At 48.1% G+C, this 23,651-nt stretch overlaps 1 long non-coding RNA gene across 1 annotated transcript in view; it reads right to left on the bottom strand.

The window, feature by feature from the left end:
* LOC140384811 (uncharacterized) overlaps positions 1–22,898 on the bottom strand; it is a 271,953-nt gene extending 249,055 nt beyond the window's left edge. The window contains exon 1 of the long non-coding RNA XR_011933145.1: positions 22,762–22,898. This is a non-coding gene — a long non-coding RNA (uncharacterized lncRNA). The remainder of the gene's footprint in view (positions 1–22,761) is intronic.
* Positions 22,899–23,651: the final 753 nt, after the last annotated feature.

Here is a 23,651-nt window from a genome sequence, read left to right as displayed (position 1 = left end):
TACCGTTTGCGGCCTCGCAACCCTCAAGGTCGATCCCCCCTCCCTTTTTGCCAATCTAACTGCAGATTGCAAGCCCGTTGCCACTAGGAGCAGATGGTACAGCACCCAGGACAAGACCTTCATCAGGTCCGAAGTCCAGCGGCTGCTTAAGGGGGGTATTATCGAGGCCAACAACAGCCCCTGGAGAGCCCAAGTGGTAGTGGTTACACTACAGCCAGACCATCAACAGGTATACGCAGCTCGACGCTTACCCCCTCCCACGCATATCTGATATGGTCAATCAGATTGCGCAGTACCGGGTCTTCTCAACAATTGACCTGAAATCCGCCTACCACCAGCTCCCCATCCGGAAGTCGGACCAGCCATACACTGCCTTCGAGGCAGACGGTCGCCTCTACCACTTCCTTAGGGTCCCTTTCGGTGTCACAAATGGGGTCTCGGTCTTCCAAAGAGAGATGGACCAAATGGTCGACCAGTATGCTTTGCGGGCCACCTTGCCGTACTTAGATAATGTCACCATCTGCGGCCATGACCAGCAGGACCACGATGCCAACCTCGATAAATTCCTCCACACTGCCGCTCTTCCCAACCTGACCTACAACAAAGAGAAGTGTGTGTTCAGCACGACCCGGTTAGCCATTCTCAGCTATATAGTCCAAAACGGACTTCTCGGGCCCGACCCCGACCGCATGCGCCCCCTCGTGGAACTTCCCCTCCCCCACTGCCCCAAGGCCCTCATACGCTGCCTGGGGTTCTTTTCCTACTACGCTCAGTGGGTCCCAAACTATGCGGACAAGGCCCGCCCACTCATTCAGTCCACCCAATTCCCCCTCGCAGCCGAGGCACAACACGCATTCGCCCGCATCAGAGCATACATCGCCAAGGCCGGGATGCGCGCAGTGGACGAGTCACTGCCTTTCCAAGTAGAAAGCGACGCTTCAGACGTCGCCCTTGCCACCACTCTAAACCAGGCAGGCAGACCCGTGGCATTCTTTTCCCACACCCTTCATGCCTCTGAGATTCGACACTCATCCGTCGAAAAGGAGGCCCAAGCTATCATTGAAGCTGTGCGGCATTGGAGGCATTACCTGGCCGGTAAGAGATTCACTCTCCTTACGGACCAACGGTCGGTAGCCTTCATGTTCAATAACACACAACGGGGCAAGATCAAAAATGATAAAATCTTGTGGTGGAGAATCGAGCTCTCCACCTATAATTACAAAGAACAAAGAAATGTACAGCACAGGAACAGGCCCTTCGACGCTCCAAGCCCGTGCCGACCATGCTGCCCGACTAAACTACAATCTTCTGCACTTCCTGGGTCCGTATCCTTCTATTCCCATCCTATTCATATATTTGTCAAGATGCCCCTTAAATGTCCCTATCGTCCCTGCTTCCACTACCTCCTCCGGTAGCGAGTTCCAGGCACCCACTACCCTCTGCGTAAAAAACTTGCCTCGTACATCTACTCTAAACCTTGCCCCTCTCACCTTAAACCTATGCCCCCTAGTAATTGACCCCTCTACCCTGGGGAAAAGCCTCTGACTATCCACTCTGTCTATGCCCCTCATAATTTTGTATACCTCTATCAGGTCTCCCCTCAACCTCCTTCGTTCCAGTGAGAACAAACCGAGTTTATTCAATCGCTCCTCATAGCTAATGCCCTCCATACCAGGCAACATTCTGGTAAATCTCTTCTGCACCCTCTCCAAAGCCTCCACATCCTTCTGGTAGTGTGGCGACCAGAATTGAACACTATACTCCAAGTGTGGCCTAACTAAGGTTCTATACAGCTGCAACATGACTTGCCAATTCTTATACTCAATGCCCCGGCCAATGAAGGCAAGCATGCCGTATGCCTTCTTGACTACCTTCTCCATAGTGTTGCCCCTTTCAATGACCTGTGGACCTGTACTCCTAGATCTCTTTGACTTTCAATACTCTTGAGGGTGCTACCATTCACTGTATATTCCCTACCTGCATTAGACCTTCCAAAATGCATTACCTCACATTTGTCCGGATTAAACCCCATCTGCCATCTCTCCGCCCAAGTCTCCAAACAATCTAAATCCTGCTGTATCCTCCGACAGTCCTCATCGTTAATTGCAATTCCACCAACCTTTGTGTCGTCTGCAAACTTACTAATCAGACCAGTTACATTTTCCTCCAAATCATTTATATATACTACAAAGAGCAAAGGTCCCAGCACTGATCCCTGTGGAACACCACTGGTCACAGCCCTCCAATTAGAAAAGCATCCCTCCATTGCTACTCTCTGCCTTCTATGGCCTAGCCAGTTCTGTATCCACCTTGCCAGCTCACCCCTGATCCCGTGTGACTTCACCTTTTGTACTAGTCTACCATGAGGGACCTTGTCAAAGGCCTTACTGAAGTCCATATAGACAACATCTACTGCCCTACCTGCATCAATCATCTTAGTGACCTCCTCGAAAAACTCTATCAAGTTAGTGAGACACGACCTCCCCTTCACAAAACCGTGCTGCCTCTCACTAATACGTCCATTTGCTTCCAAATGGGAATAGATCCTGTCTCGAAGAATTCTCTACAGTCATTTCCCTACCACTGAAGTAAGGCTCACCGGCCTGTAGTTCCCGGGATTATCCTTGCTACCCTTCTTAAACAGAGGAACAACATTGGCTATTCTCCAGTCCTCCGGGACATCCCCTGAAGACAGCGAGGATCCAAGATCTTGTATTGCCCCGGTAAACTCAACGAGCCCCAGACGCCCTCGCCCGAGGTACATGTGCCTGCGCACAAGTGGACCAACTCCGGGCCCTACACGACAGCCTCTGTCACCCGGGGGTCACTCGATTGTACCATCTGGTCAAAGCTCGCAATCTGCCCTACTCCGTCGAGGAAGTAAGGGCAGTCACCAGGGACTGCCAGGTCTGTGCGGAGTGCAAGACGCACTTCTACCGGCCAGACAGTGCATGCCTAGTGAAGGCTTCCCACCCCTTTGAATGCCTCAGCGTGGATTTCAAAGGGCCCCTCCACTCCACCGAGCGTAACACGTACATTCTCAGTGTGGCCGATGAGTACTCCAGATTCCCCTTCGCCATCCCATGCCCCGATATGACGTCTGCCACCGTCATCAAGGCCCTCAGCACCATCTTTGCCCTGTTTGGTTTCCCCGCCTACATCCACTGCAACAGGGGATCCTCATTCATGAGCGATGAGCTGCGTCAGTTCCTGCTCAGCAGGGGTTTAGCCTCCAGCAGGACGACCAGCTACAATCCCCGGGGAAATGGGCATGTAGAACGGGAGAATGGGACGGTTTGGAGGGCCGTCCAGCTGGCCCTACAGTCCAGGAACCTCCCAGCCTCTCGCTGGCAGGAGGTCCTCCCTGACGCTCTACACTCCATCCGGTCACTATTGTGCACTGCCACTAATAACACACCCCATGAACGTGTTTTTACCTTCCCCAGGAAGTCCACATCCGGGGTGTCGCTCACGACTTGGCTCGCTGCTCCAGGACCGGTCCTTCTCCGTAGGCACGTCCGACTCCACAAGGCGGACCCCTTGGTGGGCAGGGTTCACCTGCTCCACGCCAACCCTCAATATGCCTACGTTGAGTTCACCGACGGCCGCCAAGATACTGTCTCACTCAGGGACCTGGCACCGTCAGGTTCCACTCCAACACCCCCCCCCCCCACCAATGCGCCCCCCCCTCCCACCGCCCCCCGCGCCGCTAATATTGACCCCACCAGAGCACCCCCCCTCCCCTTTTCCGCACAAGAGGACAAAGAGGACTTCTGCACGCTCCCGGAGTTCCCCGATGACTGCCCGGCATCAGCACCGCCGCCACTGCCAACGGTGCCACCTCCACCTCCGCCAGCACCGACTTCGCCGCCACCGTTACGCCGCTCCCAACGAAACACCAAAGCACCGGACCGGCTGAACCTTTGACGGACTCCGGACCATCAACATGGACTTTTCTGTCCCTACCACTGTACATAATTGCTCTAATTGTATATAGTTTCACGTCACCCCCACCAGACTCATTTTTAACAGGGGGTGAATGTGATGATCCACTGTAATAGGAGATGTAAGGTAGGACCTGCACTACAGGTTCGCCGGTAGCTCCTGCCGGCTGGCTCTGCCCACGGAGAACTGTATAAATATGCATGACTTCCAGTGCCCTGCCATTTCGCCAGCTGCAGCAGGAGGCCACGCATCTGACTGTAATAATGCCACAGTTGTACCCATCTTTAGTCTTTGTGCAATTGATCGTGCATCAATCTTTAAAACAAAATGGCGTTGAGAGGTCAGCTGGCCATTTCCTCCCTGTCAATATAAATGGAACTACACTTGGCCCTTCATGTCGGGACAATACTAAAATACAAACAAACTCTCATGAAATCTCATTGTGATGTCTTTAAAATGGCTTTCCTGTGGCTAATGACTACCTCTGTCAAAACAGTTAAAGAAACTTGTTCATAAAACTGCTTGCAGATATTTTGGCTTCGGAGTTGTATTCTAATCAATGGGTGTGAAAATCCTATTCTATTACAACAAAGAACAAAGAAATGTACAGCACAGGAACAGGCCCTTCGGCCCTCCAAGCCCGTGCCGACCATGCTGCCCGACTAAACTACAATCTTCTACACTTCCTGGGTCCGTATCCCTCTATTCCCATCCTATTCATGTATTTGTCAAGATGCCCCTTAAATGTCACTATCGTCCCTGCTTCCACCACCTCCTCCGGTAGCGAGTTCCAGGCACCCACTACCTTCTGCGTAAAAAACTTGCCTCGTACATCTACTCTAAACCTTGCCCCTCTCACCTTAAACCTATGCCCCCTAGTAATTGACCCCTCTACCCTGGGGAAAAGCCTCTGACTATCCACTCTGTCTATGCCCCTCATAATTTTGTATACCTCTATCAGGTCTCCCCTCAACCTCCTTCGTTCCAGTGAGAACAAACCGAGTTTATTCAACCGTTCCTCATAGCTAATGCCCTCCATACCAGGCAACATTCTGGTAAATCTCTTCTGCACCCTCTCTAAAGCCTCCACATCCTTCTGGTAGTGTGGCGACCAGAATTGAACACTATACTCCAAGTGTGGCCTAACTAAGGTTCTATACAGCTGCAACATGACTTGCCAATTCTTATACTCAATGCCCCGGCCATTGAAGGCAAGCATGCCGTATGCCTTCTTGACTACCTTCTCCACCTGTGTTGCCCCTTTCAATGACCTGTGGACCTGTACTCCTAGATCTCTTTGACTTTCAATACTCTTGAGGGTTCTACCATTCACTGTATATTCCCTACCTGCATTAGACCTTCCAAAATGCATTACCTCACATTTGTCCGGATTAAACTCCATCTGCCATCTCTCCGCCCAAGTCTCCAGACAATCTAAATCCTGCTGTATCCTCCGACAGTCCTCATCGTTAATTGCAATTCCACCAACCTTTGTGTCGTCTGCAAACTTACTAATCAGACCAGTTACATTTTCCTCCAAATCATTTATATATACTACAAAGAGCAAAGGTCCCAGCACTGATCCCTGTGGAACACCACTGGTCACAGCCCTCCAATGAGAAAAGCATCCTTCCATTGCTACTCTCTGCCTTCTATGGCCTAGCCAGTTCTGTATCCACCTTGCCAGCTCACCCCTGATCCCGTGTGACTTCACCTTTTGTACTAGTCTACCATGAGGGACCTTGTCAAAGGCCTTACTGAAGTCCATATAGACAACATCCACTGCCCTACCTGCATCAATCATCTTAGTGACCTCCTCGAAAAACTCTATCAAGTTAGTGAGACACGACCTCCCCTTCACAAAACTGTGCTGCCTCTCACTAATACGTCCATTTGCTTCCAAATGGGAGTAGATCCTGTCTCGAAGAATTCTCTCCAGTAATTTCCCTACCACTGAAGTAAGGCTCACCGGCCTGTAGTTCCCGGGATTATCCTTGCTACCCTTCTTAATTACAATTACATGCAAATGCATGAAACTTAGATTAATTAAAGCATAGAAACATAGAAAATAGGAGCAGGAGGAGGCCATTCGACCCTCTGAGCCTGCTCCACCATTCATTATGATCATGGCTGATCACCCAACACAATTGCCTTATCTCGCTTCGCCCCCATAACCTTTGATTCCCTTCGCACTAAGTGCTATCCCTAGCTGCTTCTTGAAAACGTACATGTTTTGGCCTCCACTACTTCCTGTGGTAATGAATTCCACAGGCTTACCACTCTCTGGGTGAAGAAATTTCTCCTCATCTCTGTCCTAAATGGTCGACCACGTATCCTCAGACTGTGACCCCTGGTTCTGGACACACCCACCATCGGGAACATCCTTCCTGCATCTACGCTGTCCAGTCCTGATAGAATTTTATAGGTTTTACAAGATCCCCCCTCATTTTTCTGACCTCCAGCAAATACAATCCTAACTGACTCAATCTCTCCTCGAACGTCAGTCCCGCCATCCCAGGAATCAGTCTGGTAAACATTCTAGAGCAAGAATATCCTTCCTCTAAGGCGACCCAAACTGCAGACAATATTCCAGGTGTGGCCACACCAAGTATAATTGCAGCAAGACACCCCTGCTCCTGTACTCGCATTCTCTCGCAATGAAGGCCAGCATACCATTTACCTTCTTTACCGCCTGCTGCACCTGCACACTTACCTTCAGTGACTGGTGTACGAGGACACCGAGGTCTCGTTGCACATTCCCCTCTCCTAAATTCTGGCCATTCCATTTATAATCTGCCTTCTAGTTTTTGCTACCAAAATGGATAACCTCACATTTCTCCAAATTATACTTCTGCCATTCATTTGCCACTCAACTCGTCCACATCACAGTGGAGGATCTCTGCACCCTCCCCACAGCTGACCCTCCCATCCAACTTGGTGTCACCTGCAAGTTTGGTGATATTACATTTTGTTCCCTTAACTAAATCATGAATATATATTGTGAATTGCTGGGGTCCGAGCACGTATCCCTGCAGTACCCCACTGGTCACTGCCTGCCAATTTGAAATAGACCCGTTAATTTCTACTCTTTGTTTCTTGTCTGCCAACCAGTTTTCTATCCATCTCAATTCACTGCCCCTAATCCCATGCGTTTTAATTTGACGGACCCAGCGAGGGCGCGATCCGGTTGAATCTTGCGAAACGTCTCCAGTGCCGCGAATCTCGCAAGAGGCCTTTCGCGAGATTTAACGGCCTCGCCGCGATACTCAAGTCGGGGCAATGAGGCCGTTAAATCGCGCCCTATATTTATTCACTACACAAAGATGGATCGCAGGCCTGCAATGTTTTCAAGGCCTCATTTCAGGAGAAGCAAATGTGACAGAGAATTTTTAAAACTTTTAAGACCTAAATGAATTCTCCCTCTTTTTATTGTCATTATCTTTTCTTTTCTGCATATGTGCCTATGTGAGTGTGGGAAAGGGCGCGGTTGCGAATATATGTTATGTGTTGAGCAAACATTTATCCTTCTTAAAACTTATCAGAAAAACTGTCATTTTTCTTGTTTTGACAGCTGGTACTCAGGGGTTAAAACATGATTCTTTTAAAAACATCTGTCTCAGTCAGTTGAGAGGTGGAAGAGGGGAAACCATCCCATAATCTCTCCACTGTTTGTAACAATATGGATTCAGTAACTGTCCATTTGCTTCCTAGGCCTGAAAGAAGTTACCAGTACTATGACCATTTGCATGCATTTTTGTGTCTGCACATCCATACAAAATTATCTAATCACTGCTGATTTCCTCATTTACTTTACCCATTTTAACCTTGCTGATATTCTGCAACGTGGCTTATTACATCAGTTTCTTCATTAAAATGTACATGTTTGTATATGAGATATGAAGTATAACAGATGCCTAAGAGTTGTGAATTGCTTTAAAACTTCAAAGGTTTCAGAGAGCACCATAAACTCAGGCTTAAGCTCAAATGGCCTTGAAAGCTCGATACAGATTGCTGCAAATTTTATATCCGCCAAGAAAGTTATCATGGCTTCTCCCGATTGACTGGAAGATTGTTGAAAACCCGTTTCCATGTCTATCTGGTTTTTGATCTTCCAAAGTTACAGAGGATGAATAGGAACGCGCCCCCCCCCCCCCCCACCCCCACCCCGCAGGAAATTCCTGGTGAGAGCATCTGCAGTACTTTCAATACTGTGTCCTAACATTTTGAGGAGATGGTACAGATAAACCACTCTGAAGAATTTATTAATGAGTTGGAACTGACAGAGTAAATGAAGCTTCACAGCAACCTGGAAAAGACTGTCACTCAGCTGTGACATCTTTACTAGAATAATGTAACGTTTCTGATTCAGACTTGGCATTACACACTACTGCTTTAATATGATTAGTTTGTGTATAATTATTCATACAAGGTATTTGATGTGTTTTTTATCCCCTTTCTTCAGAATGCAGACTTATGCTCGGGTACAATTACATGAACAGCTGCAACTTTCTTGTATATCATACAAGTAGCTTTAAGGTAGGTTTTTCAAGAACAAATGAATTATGAGTAGGGGCGCCACTCGGCCCCTCGAACATGCTCCACCATTCAATAAGACCATGGGTGATCGGTTTGTAACTTCAACACCATGGCCAGGATTCTCCGAGCCTCCGTGCCTAAATGGCGCTTGGCAGGGGGCGGCGGAGAATGGGGCCTCAGACCTGCGATCAGGTCCGACGGCGGGACGCGATACTCCGGCGACCGGAGAATCGGCGGCAGTCGCGCGCGGTCGATGCGGCGCCGGTCGAGGGTCGTTGAAAGAGGTCCCCGCGGCGATTCTCTGCGGTCAACATCCGAGTTCCCGCCGGCGTGGTTCACGTATGGTTCCACCCGGCGGGAGCTTGGCGGGAGCTTGGCGTCGTGACTGCAGTGGCCGTCCTGGTGGGGGAGGGGGGGGGGGGGGTTCAGTCTCCTGGGGGGGGGCCTCCACAATGGCCAGGCCCGCGAACGGGGGCCACAGATTGGTGGACGAGCACGACCTGGGGGCCCTACCTTCTTCCGCGCCGACCCACTGTGTGGCTCTGCCATGTTGCGCGGCGGCCGCACGGAAACGGCGGCCGCGCGCATGCGCGGACCCGTGGCCGACAGTGCAGGGCCGCATAAGGCAGCTGGAGCAGCGCAGAGCACTCCGGTGCCTTGCTGGCCCCCTGTGGGCTACAGAATCGCTGGGCCAAGAGGCCCGCTGACGCCAGCGTGAAACACTCAGCTGTTTATGCCGGCGCCAACACTTAGCCGCGTTTATAGAGAATCCCGGCCCATGTTCCTGCCTTCCCCAATAACCTTTCACCCCTTTGTTAGGCTGTTTAATATTGGAGAATCAGAACCAACACTAATGCTTTCTTCAACTAATAGCCATAATTGCGTTCACTTGACTGTGAACCCCAACAGGAGCTGTGGTTACTTCCCTTCCTTTCAACCAGGGGTGTTGAGGGCTGCTACAGCATGCTTACAGCTGCTCAGCTAACATTAGCAGACTGGGAATCAAACTGGGACCATCGGCTTTGTATGACCCAGTTATCTTTAACAATTGAGACACCCGGGGACTTTCCCTTCAGTGTACTCAGAATATTAATGCTTCATGAACAAGAAGTTACACTGCAATGTCAGACAGTTCTTCTGTCAGGCGCAATTAAAAGAGGAACTCAGGTTTGCACTGATTGGGAGTGAACAGTATTCTACAGTGGTAACACATAAAACTCATAATCCACTTGATTAAATTAACATTAATGAGTTAAGAGTTATTGGTCTTCCTCAACATGTAGAGTCAGTTCTGTGTTTTACATTCCCCCTTACTAGCCTTGGTCTCTCTCCGGAGATGACAAATTTCAGCTAGATTATTCATTCGACTGCGTACTTCATAAGCTTCTGAATGCTGGTGTATCTTGGATGATTCCTTCCATCGCAAGCAAAATCTCTGGGCCACGAATGGATTGGATGTTGCCTCAGAAAACCCAGAGCTGTAGCGGCCAAAGATTACAAACCAGTCTGCACTCAAAGTATGGAACTTCCCAATTTACAATTGTCGGTATGTAAACATGTTGGAATGTTAAGGAACATTTAATGCTCATTCACAGTGAATGGGCAGAATCTAGTCCATTTTTCATCTCTTTGTCACATCAGGTGTTAAAAACCCTCCAAGTCCATGCCTGAATTATTGCGCGTAACTTAGCAACGAAGAAAGCCCTGCTTATGAAATCAACTCACTAACTATGGAGCCGGCCTCAATTCAGAAGTCTGATACATTTCCGCTCATCAACTTACAGCCCACCTATGGATTAACTAAAACAGCAGACACTCACCAGACATCCCTGTAGCTCTCAGTGACTACAGCATGTTGCTGTACATAGATAAACACAGGCATTAAATTGAATGTCTACATTAAGCAGATCCCCAAGGACCTGATAACTGATTTGAAGCCCATAACAAAATTTGTGTCATCCCTTTATTTCAGAATTTTAAAGAAAACTTATCATTTAACAACAATCATATCAACAGTGTGCACTCAGTGAGGACTTTTACTTGAACACCACCACTACCTCAGCCCCCATCATCTTTTCTAACCCTAAATGTTGTCATCATCCAAAATTCTGTGTATTTATCACCGTAAGTACAACATCACTGGTACAGGGATGACATTTCGCAATTCAGATCAAAGCCTTTCCATCAATCACACTTTTACACTCACATTTTTTCAATTGTATGACCTCGCAATAAGCATTGTTAGCAGAAACATATCTGACTGTTATTTTTAAGTTCATAAAATTAGCACTCACGGTTCGGCAAAACAAACATTTCTAAACATCATCTTACTTCCCAAATTTATTTGTGAAGAAAAAAGGCTGTAATTTTCTAGCCTCCCCGCTATATGGCACAATCCACTGTGGGGTGGCGGCTGGACAACCAACCATCAGCGATGCCGGAAGATCCCAATGGCCAGCGGGTCCAGAAAAACCCCGGCCAGGTTCACTAAGTCCATGAACGTACAACCCAAAGTGTTAAATGTTAAAACTATCCCAAACTATCCAATACAATCTTAAAATGGAATTGCATTGATCATCACTCTTACTTACTTCCATTCTGCTGCATCCAAATTGTTGTGACTTACCCGGATCCTATTGGCTGGGGACAATTGGTTACCCTATGTTTTATTTTAGGGCCCAATCAACTAAATAGAAGAAAAGAAATTAACTGAGGGATAAATTAAAAGGGGCCGCTCCCAGAAACAAATGGAGCACAGCCCAAAAGGAACAAAGAGGAATGGAAACTTAAAACCATCAAATCAACATGTGAAAACTGGGGTCGATGAAACAGTCCAACCCCTGGGATGCCCACCGAGCATGGAAAGCCTCAAGTTTGCCCGTGACACCGCATGCTCCCTCTCCAGGGACATCCGGCCGCGAATGAACCCGGGGAAGAGGGGCAGACAGTCCGGCCGTATGACCACCTCGGTCGCCCGCTGGCTGGACCTGTTTATGGCAAGCTTCACCAGGCCCAGGAGCAGGTTCACGAGGAAGTCCTCCGTCTTGCCCGCCCCATTCCACACCGGATGCCCATAGATCAGGAGCATGGGGCTGAAATGCAAACAGAACTTTAACAACAATATTGTTAAGAAACTGAAAAGAGAGTGCAGCCGAGGATATTCAACATATACGTGGCTCACGGTCTCCACAAGACCGCACAAAAGTCCTTGTCCATCAACCGGAGCAAACGGTGGTTGCACAATACTGCCACCTGCATCACCCTCCATCCCAGGTCCCCAAGTTTTAGAGGGAGGACACCTCCGTAGAGGGACCTCCGTAGAGGGACCTCCAGCAGGGCCCTCCTTCCAATCACAGTTTTTTGCCGGTTTAGCTCAGTTGGCTGGACAGCTGGTTTGTGATGTAGAACAAGGCCAGCAGCACTGGTTCAATTCCCGTACAGGCCGAGGTTATTCATGAAGGTCCCGCCTTCTCAGCCTTGCCCCTCGCCTGAGGTGTAGTGACCCTCAGGTGAAATCACCACCAGTCAGCTCTCCCCCTTAAGGAGAAAAGCAGCCTATGGTCATCTGGGACTATGGTGACTTTACCTTCCCTGCTTTTCTCCCACATTTGCTGCTGACGGGCTCACTCTTAGGCAAAAATGGCAGAGGAAGGGCTTGTAATTGGAAGAGTAGTTTCAGAATCTTCCAGCATTTTGAAAATTGCCTCCAGGGGCTACATCCTGCCTGTGTACCAGAATTGCCTCCAGGGGCATTGCAGGCCACATCCTGCCTGCGTACCAGGCGTTGGACAAGCCAGCTCTAACAACTTTTTAGCCATTACTCTAATTATCAGTAATACTAATATTTGCTCACTTAACTTGCCCAGGGTGGGGACCAGCAGCTTAAACGTTACGATCTTTGGTGAAGAGAGTGCAATTCTCTATTTTTTAAATACTCTTCTCCAGACAAATGCAATCTGCTGGATGTGAGGTGTCTACTTGAGTGGAAAAGAACAAAGAGCCCAAAGGGCACTCAAGCAATGTGTGTACTTAACTGGTGTGAAGTGGGACTTCACCGTTTTTTTATTCCCAAATTCTCCTCAGATATAAAGCGATGGATTATGTTACACCATTGAAATCTCAGCATTGTTCAGCAACCAGTGGCAAGAGTACGTAATATTCAGTGTGGAGTAATCCAACTGTATCTGAATATGTAATCAGGCTCTTTGCAGTCACGCTGTCCTATATGCACACCTCGTTGCCAGCACTTCTGATGCCATTAACAATTCAGTGACTTATTGGTGATGCACCGAGTTAGAAGGAAGAGGGGAGAAAATCGCTCTTCCATCCTTGCACGCATCAAAATAGTGCAACCTCATTAATTTGTGAACAAAACTCACGCGTGATGGCAATGTTGTATTCTTATGCTGCCGTTGTGTTGCTCGGAACTTGTGCAATGAAAATTCTCTGACAACATTTCCACTGGGATCTGAATACTTCTTAAAAATGTATTATTTCTTGAAAATGAAAGGGACGACCCTATCTCTAAATTGATGATAAAACCTTGCTTTGTGAAGTGAACACACAGGATTTGTGCTGGGAGAAATCTACCTACCACTTTCGAATCCTTCCCCACACCCACCAAACATAATAATGACGACTTGGGGGCTCTGAGATCAGGCCACTTGTGGCATGCAGTTTATACCACAAAGGCTTTGCATACGTTCTTCAGAGATCCGATTATAGCCTCTTATGCTATGTATGCTCCTGTCTTTTTATTAATGTATCAATCTTCGCCGCGTTTGCTCAAATTTGATACGGTGGCGCAAACCTGATTTCTTTCCTCCAGAAACCCCTGGATGTAGATATTTTGTCAAAAATTAAAAGGGAAAATCCAGATGGTTCAGTGTTATGCCAAAGGGTTCACCCGAAGACCTAATTCCTTTGTCAAAATAATTTCCACTTTTCCTTCTGCCAGTATTTTTATTCCCTGACGCTTAACTGCCCAGAGGCAATTTTATTCAAAGGAAATTACCCTTTAATGTGAAACAATTGCCCCAGTCAAGCTGAAACACAACAGATTAAACATAATTAGCTAAAAAAATGAAATCACAATACAGCATCAGTAAGAAAAATAATAAAGCAGGAGAGGGAATGATATTTTATGCATGATATCCAGATATGGATTTACATTTTGGCAGTGAACTGATGTTGTAATTCACTGAGGGAACCACTCGCCACCCCACCTCACTACTCTTTCCGAAAGTAGTACATACCAGTGAGTTTAATCATCCCCAAAACATTAATCAACTTGTTTAATATCTGCTACAAAATAATATTGGTCAAAGTATTTTTGAACAGTTAAAATGTTGCTCCACATCAGAAAATACTGATAAATTATACAGCATATTTTGCAGGTTATACTGTATTTTGAATTCTAATTGCAGATTTTTTTCAATAGATGTTTGCTTAGCTATGGGCGCGATTCTCTGGACTCGTTATGATCTGGTTCAAGCGAAACAAGGCCGGTGAATAGCGGGAGAAGCCAAAAACGGGATTCGCGCCAGGCGGCAAACAGTTTGTGATTCAACCGGCCCACTCCGGAAGGCGAAATCGGGATCTCGCCATAGCGAGAAGAGAAACCAATTATCACCACTCAAGTCCAATTTCCATACAATTAATGGGAGCCACCCTATATCCAACGGTCTCCCGTCATTCACCGGCCTCCCCAGCAAGTGGTCACGCTGGCGCCAATTAGAACTCCTTTTGAAAAACGGGAACCTGGTGGAAGGGCTTCTGTGGGGTGCCGAGAAGGTGAGTAGCCATCTTTGCTCACAGGCAAAGAGCCCGGGGGCGCTAGTACTGCCACCACAGTGCCCGGCTTTGGTGGGGGACCCTTGGCTGGGGGTGGGGGACCCTCCGCAGTTATGGGCCATCATAAGAGGGTGTGGGGGGCACGGGGGGGGGGGGGGGGGGCAATTGGCATTCAACCGTTCGCAGCAGCACCATGCCAACGCCTTGTCCTTGTCCCTCTGCCCCACCGACCACCCTTAACCCCAACTGACTGCCGAGGCCTCTGGTCGTGCAGCTGAAGGTTATGCTGATGGGGAATTGGCAATCGTGGTTAAGTGAGTGCTTCACACATCCCAAGTGGATTCCCAACGGTGGACAGGCCATGTAGCATGTGGGAGTCATTGCTTAGCACCCCAATCACACCTTGTTGCCTGGACAGTGGGCTGAACACTGCGGGAGGCAACACCACACACGCAGTAGCCAACATCCGAACACCCAGGAGATGGGACATATCTCCACGGCCAGAGGGTTTTGTGAATGCCATATGGAGGGGGAAGATGCTTGGAGAGATGGGCAAAAGGGTCTGAGGGTTAGCCCGCATTGCAGAAGAAAGTGATAGAGGCATCATAATGGTTGTGCAAAAAGATGTTAAATATGCTTTACAATTCCCTACTGTCCTGATGGTGCTGCCCGCCCCTAAACCTCCAAACCTCCCACCCCTTACCTACCCCCCCCCAACCCCTCCCATTTTTCCCGGTGCCCTCAGTGATCCTCAACATGCTTGGCCCTCCTAGCTTTACCACTACATCTTGGTGTTTCCCCAGGATGCATATTTGAGGTGGAGGCAGCCAGCTGTTTACCTCGTCTAGTAGCATTCGCTGTCTCTGGCGGGCCCCTCTGGGGTTTCTGAGGCCGCAGAGCCGTTGCTCACTTGTTGATGCACATGCACTGCATGTAGGTCGTTGACCTTCTTGCGCCATTGGAGACCAGACATCCTTGTCACTCTCCCTGAGCTGACAGCTGCCGCCACCTCATGCCAGGCAGCACTAGCTGCCCTATGGCTCAACCTCCTTGATCCTCGGGAACCAGACATCCTTCCTGGCCTCCACGGCATCTCGCAGCCTCCCCAGGTCAGCATCCCCTAATCTTGGGGCCGATTCTCCTCAGCGCCATTGTTGTGAGCTGTCTGGGGTTGGCTGAGTAAGTGCAACTTAAGTGCAGCTCGACCGTGCTAGTGGGGGCCAGCGAGCACGGTGCCTGCAAATCAGTTGGAGAGCATTAATTTGCGGCGTGAAGCCCATGAGGCTTCGTTAAGCGGACCAATTGAATAGTGTTGCCAGCCTCACTGGGCCAAGTGCCGGGAAACACAGCAACTCCCGCTCGCTACCACACTGAGAACGTTTCCAGAGAATTGCGTCCTTAATCTCTGTAGATAGGCAAATGAAAACTGAACACAGTCAAGTATCATTTATTACCTTTAAATCATACCTTTGAAAACTATAATGTGGGGCGGCAAGGTGGCGCAGTGGTTAGCACTGCTGCCTCACGGCGCCGAGGACTCGGGTTCGATCCCGGCCCTGTCCATGTGGAGTTTGCACATTCTCCCCGTGTCTGCGCGGGTCTCACCCCCACAATCCAAAGATGTGCAGGCTAGGTGGATTGGCCACGCTAAATTGCCCCTTAATTGTAAAAAAATTTAAAAATCATAATGTGATGTAGAAATACAGTATGTTGAATTTACATAAGTTATAAATAAAACACAATCTATTTTGATAGGATTGGTAGTGTTGGAAGATGGGATATGGTCCAGCAGGAGCACATGGCAAAAATGGGTTTATCTGCAGTAAGTATCCTGGCAGAATGCTGTAAAGTCCTATTGCATCTCAATTCTACATATTCTTAGGGCACAATTCTCTGCCACACGCCAGCAGTGGCGGAGTTCCCGGTGAGAATCCCAGGGTAGTGAAAAAAATTAGATTGATGCTGGATGCCGAACCGTTTCCGATGCCCCAGTCTCCTGCTGGTGGTGGGATTGATGTTCGTACTCCACGCCAGCGGGAGGATGCAAATGGGTCATTAAGAACCAGTTGCATCAACTTAATGGGCTGGGCACTATATTCTCCAGGCCTGCGCGATTCTCGTCCTTTGGGCGAGAATCCTATTGCTAATGACAAGCGTGGCCCTGACGTGGTGGACCTTGCGGGTCAAAGTGGGTAACTCTTTCAGGGAGTTGCCCCCAAAGTACATTGAGGGTCTCTCTCCTTCCCACCACAATACAAGACTTACCCACCCCACCCCCACCTGACCCCCCACTGCCACTCCCCACACAGAGACCCACTAATTAAAGAGACCCTCCAAAAGTGCCGTACATAAAGGGACCCTCCCAGAGATTCCTTAAATAAAGGTACCCCCCCAGAACACCATGTGTCAATTTCAGGAAAGAGACAAATAGTCAGCTGTGGTTAAATCTCCTCAGGTCTTTGGCCTTCCTGGTTCTGGACCACTTCAAACAGAGTTAAGTGCTGTCAATTTCCAGCGCACCACTTCAAAATCACTCAAGCATGAAGGGTGGTGATTGGAAAGCACTTAATTCTGTTTAAAGTGGTCCAAAATGTGTCAATCAAAGCTTGATGTAGAACACTTTAGAGTTACTCAACCGTGAAAGAAGATGAATTGAGCAATGCTGACAGCTGTGTGTGTATGGAAGCTGTCAATCACAGCCGAGTAAAATCAATACCAAAAAGAAATGAATGAATTGCTTGTAGCCCAAAGTTGCATAGATTGGCATGGCAAAGGATTAGGAATCACTTCTTCATTTGAGCACCCAATGGGAGCACAAGTCTGGTGTAATTCAGCTGCTGTTGGTCTCCCAAATGGAAAATTCCACCCTTAATCTTGGATCTCCAAAGTAAAGGCTGTCAATCTCCATGCTATAACTCATAAGGAAGTTGTCTTTCATGAAGATGAATTTATTTACATATTTACCAAAGTATTCTTAATGCATAATCTCACTCCCAGCTGGGAGGACTTGTTCTGTCAGGCCCTGAGTTGGGCCAGCTTTTATATTCTGCTCCTAACGAGCCCCAGGTGGTTGGCCTCCGCCCCCTAAGGATCGCAGTTTCTATGAGTCTCTATGGAGAGTTTCCCCATGGTCCTCATGGGTGTTATAACACCACTCCCCCCCAGAATCTGAAAGTCCCCCCATCAGCTATCACTGGCGGATGCCTCCTGCGCTGCTTATCCGACGGCTGAGCTTCCACTTGTGGTGGTTCTGGGTGAGGTGGGTGTAATGGGTCGCTGAACGCATTATACCCACCTCATGGCAGACCACCGAAGGGGAACCGTAGGGACCTCGGTGCCGGACACACTGGCGTCTGCCGGCATGTAAACCTCCACATCCATATTGGAACCTGAGCCATAGCACTCTAGCTGGGCTGAATGTGACAACCCGGATGGCTGGGCCCTCAACCCAGGGGGAGGTTCATGCTGCAGCGACAACGGTACTACTGCTGGTGGAACATTCCTATAGGCAACCACATGCCTGTTCAAATGGTCCAAATGCTCCTTAAGGCTCTTTCCCCGGACAATGACCCTATACGGGACTGGCCCAATCTGGTCCAGTACCACTCCCAGGAGCCACAATGTGCCATCGCTAAGATTCTGTGCGTAAATGATGTCCCCAGCGCAGAACCTTCGCTCTGGCGTCCCTGAACCAAGGCGACTGTTCTGCCAAGCCTGATGCCGCTCGACCTTGGCCCCAAAGTTCAGAAGAGTAGGAGTCAAACGCGTTCGGAGTCGTCGTCTGCTGGAGCAATCCCAGTGGTCACATGCGGTGTCCTACGGTAATTGAATAAGAAGTGCGCCAACCGTATGTCTATAGACCCAGTCGATTGCTTTTTCAATCCCCGTTTAAACCTTTGGACCACCAGTGCATTAGATGAAGGATGATATGGCACGGTGTGGATGTACTGACTGCCATTACATCGCTTAAAAAAAGCAAACTCCTCGCTGAGTGCCATTGTCCATCACCAGCACTTCCGGATGTCCTTGGGTGCAAAAAGGATTCCCGGAGTTTCTCGACTGTGGCCCTGGACATTGTGGAAGACATTCTGTAAACCTCCAGCCACTTGCAGTGGGCGTCCACAATTATTAGGAACATGGAGCTCATGAATAAGCCAACAATAGGTGGGATGCTCCTGTCCTCCCGGAATGGGGCGAGCAACAGCTTATGGTCTGTCATGATAACAAAACGCCATCCATACATATATTGATGGAACTTTTAAATTTCAAAGATGACAGCCAGACCGTCCTTCTCAATTTGCACGAATCGGCGCTTGGCATCCGCCAAGATCCCCAAGGCAAATGCAATGGGGCGTTCCATGTCGCCATCCCACACATGGGCCAGCACCGCCCCGATGCCATTAGGAGAAACATCTCACATTAAAATCAGGGGCCTAGTTGTGTTGTAGTGTGTCAGGAGTTGTTTTGAAGATAGGGCCCTCTTTACGAATGCCTCATCCTGCGGTGCGCCCCAGCACCATTTCATGGTCTTTCCACCACAACATAAGCAACGGCGCCAACAGGGAGGCCAGGTTTGTAATAAATTTGCCATTATAACTAACAAGGCCAAAAAGGACTGGAGTTCAGTGCCATTCCGTGGGTTGAGGGCCGCCTTGACAGCCCGGACTTTAGCCCTCGACTAGGTGTAGCTCATCACTGTCCACGCGGTACCCGAGATAGGTCACTACCTTGGCATGGAAAATACATTTACTTTGTTTCAGTTGGGTGCCCACATGGGCAAAACGCTGGAGCACCTCCTGCAAATTCTTTATGTCCTTCTGCTCCATGGAACATCATCTAAGTAGACGTCACTTTTGGCAAGCCCTGTAAGATGTTTTCCATCACTCTCTGAAATATCACGGGGGCCGCCGAAACCCCAAATAGAAGGTGGGTGTATTCAAACGATCCCTGATGTATATTTATCATGGTAAACCTTCAAGACTCCGGGTTGAACTCCACTGTATGTAAGCGTGGCTCATGTCTAACTTGGTTAACCGAGCAGATAGATCCTCAACCCAGGGCATCAGGTAGTGGTGCAATCGCGAATCCCTGTTCCTGGTAAGTTTAAAGTCCCCACACAGCCGGATGGTTTTATCAGGTTTCATCACTGACCCCACAAACGCAACCCATTTCGCAAACTGCACGGGTTGAATGACACGTTCTTATAAACGTTGCAGTTCTGTGGCCCGCTTTGTAGGTAGCACATAGGGAACCGGCCTCGCATGGATGTACCTGGGCTGAACAACAGGATCGACATAGATGTCAACTCTGGCACCCATATCCTGCCCAGACATCCCTGGAAAACCTCGGGATATTTATTCAACACATTGTAAAGATTGATGGAGCTCATTTGGAAGATTTGTTGCCATTCGAGGGAGTCTCAACCAGTCTCTTCATCGTAAATTTGGACCGCGATCAAGTACAACCATCAGGGGCGGGCGGACCACCTGCTGTCTAAAAGTCACGTGTGCCATGGTGGTCCCCACAATTTTCAATGTTTCCCCCGTGTAGCCAATCGAGCCTTGGTATGCTGCAAGGTCAACACCATGGTTCCCGTCCGCAGTTGCCAAAATGTGCGGAGGTCTACAATGGAGACAGCAGCCTCCATCCATTAATGGGCGTCCATTAGCCATGCAAAGTAATATGAATTGGCTCGATCCTTGGAGTCGAAACACAGTTCAACCTCATCAAGCAGTCATCGTCGTCCTCCTGGGCATCCACGTGCAAAGCTGGGATGACCTCGGCTGCTGTCGTGGGTGTGTGCGTACGCTGCGCTGTGCACCAGGCAGCCCTGACCCTTATGAGGCCCCCGATCAAAATGGTGACATGGTGGCTAGCCTTCACTGCCATCCTCAGGCAAAATATCCCACCGGGCCGTGGCAGCACCCAAAAACTGAACTCTGCCACAAACTTGCCTTGGAGCTGCACAGTCAGAGGAATTATGACTGGGCCCGCACCGGCCCATAACCTATATGGCATCCGAACGGAAGGGCTCAAGCTATTCCTGTTGCAGTTCATGTACATCCTCCACGTATTCACAAGAGAGGGAAGGTTCAATGGCTCGCTTTAAATCCAGCATAGTTTCCGCAAACAGCTTCCGTCGAGTGGCTGAATTATTGACACCACACATAAGTCTGTCCCTTAACATTTCAGAGAGCGGTAGCCCAAACTCACAGTGCTCAGCCAAGCACCGCAAACGGGTTAAAAATTCCGTAACTGAGTCATCAACAGAGCGTATCTCCGTGTTAAATGGGTACCTTTGCATAATTACCGACGGCTTGGGACCGTAGTGGTCCGAAACCATCGCCACAAGTTCATCGAATGACCTGGAATCCAGTGCAGCTGGGTAGCCAACCTTTGATAATCCCAATGCCTGGATGCTGCTGGCGGACAGAAGGAGAAATTGTTGTCGGTCTTCCCCTAAGGGGCAGCACGGTCGCATTGTGGATAGCTCAATTGCTTCACAGCTCCAGGGTCCCAAGTTCGATTCCGGCTTGGGTCACTGTCTGTGCGGAGTCTGCACATCCTCCCCGTGTGTGCGTGGGTTTCCTCCGGGTGCTCCGGTTTCCTCCCACAGTCCAAAGATGTGCAGGTTAGGTGGATTGGCCATGATAAATTGCCCTTAGTGTCCAAAATTGTCCTTAGTGTTGGGTGGGGTTACTGGGTTATGGGGATCGGGTGGAGGTGTTGACCTTGGGTAGGGTGCTCTTTCCAAGAGCCGGTGCAGACTCGATGGGCCGAATGGCCTCCTTCTGCACTGTAAATTCTATGTTAATCTATGTAATATACCGTTCGCTTGGAAGAAGTATCGCATGCGCTCTGCGTACTGGTTCCAATCCTCCAGCCCTGCATCAAAGGCATCCAATTCACCGAACAACGGCATTTTAAATGATACAATGTATCATACTCATTACAAACGTCTAGCGGATTGGTGAATCGATGGGCGAGTTTGGGGTTTCTGTAAATCCTCGTCGCCAGTATAACTAATAAAGAAACTGTTGTTAACGAAGATGAATTTATTTACATATTTATGCAACTCTGCTTAATGCAGCATCTCACTCCCAGTGCAATCCCAGCTGGGAGAATTTATTCTGTCAGGCCCTGAGTTGGGCCAGCTTTTATATCTTGCTCCTCACGAGGCCCAGGTGGTTGACCTCCATCCCCTACCTAGGAGCACATCCTCCATGAGTCCCACAGGGAAATCAATAATTGTTTTCCCACAGTCCTCATGGGGGTTATAACACATGCTGTTGGCTCAAGTTAGTCATGCATGAGGCGATAGCTGGAAGACTACATTCAAAACACAACTGGTAATATTGACAGACACAATCTTCAGCTCGCCACACCAGATCCAGGTGACTGTAAGCGTAAAAAGCAAATGATGGAATAGTATCTCAACTGGGAACATCACTTGGTTACACTCGGGCAACCGTTTTGCATATCAACATTTTGACATGTTGCATTTCAGTTTCATGGAACACTACTTTATATGATGTCATTTGAGAGGAAGCATGTTGAGCACAAATGCTAAAATAGTTGCTGTAAAGGTACATCGCTTTGATTAGATTTCCCACAAACCTTTCAAAACTTTCTACAAGTAGCTATCAAGCTCCTCAGTCAAATTGCCCAGGGAGCTGAGTGTATATTCTTTCAGATGTCTAACAAGCATTGAACACGACTGAGGTTTATAGAGACACAGAAATCAATAGCATGGCTTCCACGAGGCATATAGAGAGATTAGACATCCCAGGAAAGCACAGGCAGATGGATAAGAAAGTCATGACTGAGAATACCCTAACAGGTTTGTAGGTCTGGCAGTGATCCAGCCCCGATAACCTCCACTTGCCCAGTGAACCAGATACTGTGGAAACATCAAATTTGTATTTTTATTCAGCTGTGCTCAGTGGCCTAAAGGGGATCAAATTTAGCTACATCTAAATCATTTGGGGCTTTTGTGTTACAGCAGCCGGATGACTAGAAGTGAAAAGGCTTTGGCAATGGTATGACATTTTAACCTGGAGACTATTAGATTTCCAAAGCATCCACCCTTAACCTGCTGCTGGGTCTCGGGCCACTTTTGTCTATGCTTTTAGACACCGTCTAAAATTAGCTACTAATTAGCTACCAATTTAATCCAGGCTCTCATCAATATGCTAATGATATTAAATTCTGTGAAACATATTATAACTTGCCAGCAAAACCGAGATATCATGCAAAAATCTATTAGCCTGCTATACAATACTGCAAACTGGGAACAAGTGGCTGAACTCTTGTAAACAGGGACATGTTTACAAAACATAGGTAGTACAATTGTACAAGGCACTGTTCTGCTCTGACCCCAGTGCTACATGAATTATCATAGGAAGCCTAAGAATGTAAAGTTTAGAGGTGACATGCACTCATGAAATGTTGAAAAGACAAAACTAAAACCAGTGTAGATTTAAATACCTCGGACAGGACATGCCTTCAGGAATGAAATCTTCAAAGCTTTACAGATATAATTGTATTCTTTAAGAAGTGATTTTTTGAATTTAAAAAAAAAATGGACAGCCATCTCTCACAGATTTTTCCTTTCCCAGTTTCCCTCCTCTCTCTCAGGACGTGCAGTATGTTCTGCTGCAAAGTCTTCCTAAATTGGCTATCACGTGCCTGCAAACATTTCTCCAGGAAAGGCTGCAGAAGCTGACGATCAAGGATCAGTGGAATGCTGCCTGCTCCTGGTGTGACTACAAAGTTCAAAGCCTGGTTGTATGTGCGACTGAAGGACATTTACTGGACTAAACTGCGTGACAGTCCTATGGTCAAGGAAGTAAATAACAATGCTTATGTATTGATGGCATGCCTTGAAGAAACTACAACTCAACACGACTTTGCCCTATTAGATGAAACATGCAAAATACTCACAGAGGCTTTGGAGGGTTTTGAGTTAATAAAAAGTATCAGTAAGCAGCCTGCCTCAATCTAAAGCCTTCATAAAAGTAATTACGGCTGCCAAACAATGTTTCAATTAGATTAACAGGGCCAATTTAGGTAATTTTCATTTTTCCTTGGAATAGTAAAAATCTAAGCACCCCTAATTTGGGAAGTTTAGCTGCAATTAAAACTGCTTTGCTTTGAAACTTAAAAGGGCACTGTCTTCATGAAAAACTACTGTGCAAAGTTTTCTTCTTTGTTTGCAACATGACACAAATCATGGCACCCCAATTTGAGTATTGCTGAAAAAAGAGACATGCCATCAAAGTTTTTCATCTTGCACACATCAGGACAGATGCACAGAGCAGGATCAGGGCAGATTCCAACGACTGGTGGATCATATCAAACACCGTGTCCTTTCAGCT

This window comes from Scyliorhinus torazame, chromosome 10 (genome assembly GCF_047496885.1).
Source record: "Scyliorhinus torazame isolate Kashiwa2021f chromosome 10, sScyTor2.1, whole genome shotgun sequence".
Lineage (NCBI taxonomy): Eukaryota > Metazoa > Chordata > Chondrichthyes > Carcharhiniformes > Scyliorhinidae > Scyliorhinus > Scyliorhinus torazame.
Note: the sequence above shows the minus strand (reverse complement) of the source record. Positions and strands in the feature narration are given on the sequence as shown.